Source organism: Gavialis gangeticus, unplaced genomic scaffold (genome assembly GCF_001723915.1).
Source record: "Gavialis gangeticus isolate Ggan-Ray unplaced genomic scaffold, GavGan_comp1, whole genome shotgun sequence".
Taxonomy (NCBI): domain Eukaryota; kingdom Metazoa; phylum Chordata; order Crocodylia; family Gavialidae; genus Gavialis; species Gavialis gangeticus.
Genome location: NW_017729000.1, coordinates 32,905,385 through 32,906,682, shown reverse-complemented (window position 1 = coordinate 32,906,682; position 1,298 = coordinate 32,905,385).

Below are 1,298 nucleotides of genomic sequence, written 5' to 3'. Positions count from 1 at the left end.
GACCATGATGTTGGGGTCTGGCACCCCTGACATGAAGTGCTCACTTTTCACCAGTCCTACCAGACAGAGTTGTAAAACATATGGGTGCCATGCACACTACCTGCCCAGCCAGCACTCACATGGATGAATGTGTTGCAGTGGTCCACGATGGTGAAATCCCATGTGGCTGTTATAGGTATGGTATCTGTGGGGCAGATAGGTGACAAGGATGTGGGTCTTGTCCAGGGCCTCAATACAGTGATGGAATCCCAGTGCACAGAATCCCACCACCATTGTCAGGAGGTCATGGACATGGAGCACAGTGTGCCCTGGCATCTCCTGGCAGGCCCTGCACACCTTCAGGATGACCTCTCTGGTAATGGCCTTGCCCATGCCAAACAGGTGCCTGATGTACTGGAGGCTGAAAGAAGTGGCCAGCTTCAGCACAGCAAGGGTCAACTGGGTGTCTTCTGGGAGGGCCAGTGTCCTGTTATTTCAGGTGGGGCCAGAACTCCTGGAGCAGATCCCAAAAGGTGGCCCGAGCTATATGGAAGCCATCCAATCACTGCTTGTCATCCCAGGTGTGCTGGATGACATGCTGCAACCAGTCCTGGCTGCTGTGGTGAGCCCAGAGGTGGTGGGGCTGGAGGCCCAAGAGAGTGACAGTGGCCCTGGCAGTGGCATCATGGAGCCCCTCATTGGAATTCCTGGTGGCAGCGGTGGCCCTGGGACAGTGTGCTGTGGCCAGTCAGATGGTTGCTGGTTGTGGAAGAGCTGGGCAGAGTGAAACAGCTATGAGCCAGGCAGCAGTCAGTGCATCAGTCCAGCAGGGTGATAGCAGTCGCCAGCAGGATAGAAAATAGAGCATCTAAAGTGCAGAGAGACAGAATGGCCAAGGAGAAAGCTGCCATGAGCTGTCCCTGTGCTTGGCACACTGCTCCTGGGCAACAAAGAGGCTGGCCAGAGAGCAACAAGTGAAACTGACTTTTAAAGAGAGCTGCCAGGTGCTGGCAGCCAAAACCAGAGTCTAGAGCTCCCCCCAGTGGCTGCAGGGACCATTGCAGAGCTGCAGGGTCCTGGGTGCAAATCTGCTTCTTAATTCCCTAATGTGTAGACTCCTGCCTAAAAACACTTACTGTGGTTTAGCTTACACCAGAGTAAATCTAAGCCAGAGTAAATGCATGTGTAGATGCCCCCACATATATATGTGTGCATGTGAGTATGTATACACACAACTATTGATCTTACAAATAATCTTACAAGTAATCTTACTACTAATTCTCATCCTTAAAATCTGGAACAAGAAAGAAATCCCAGCT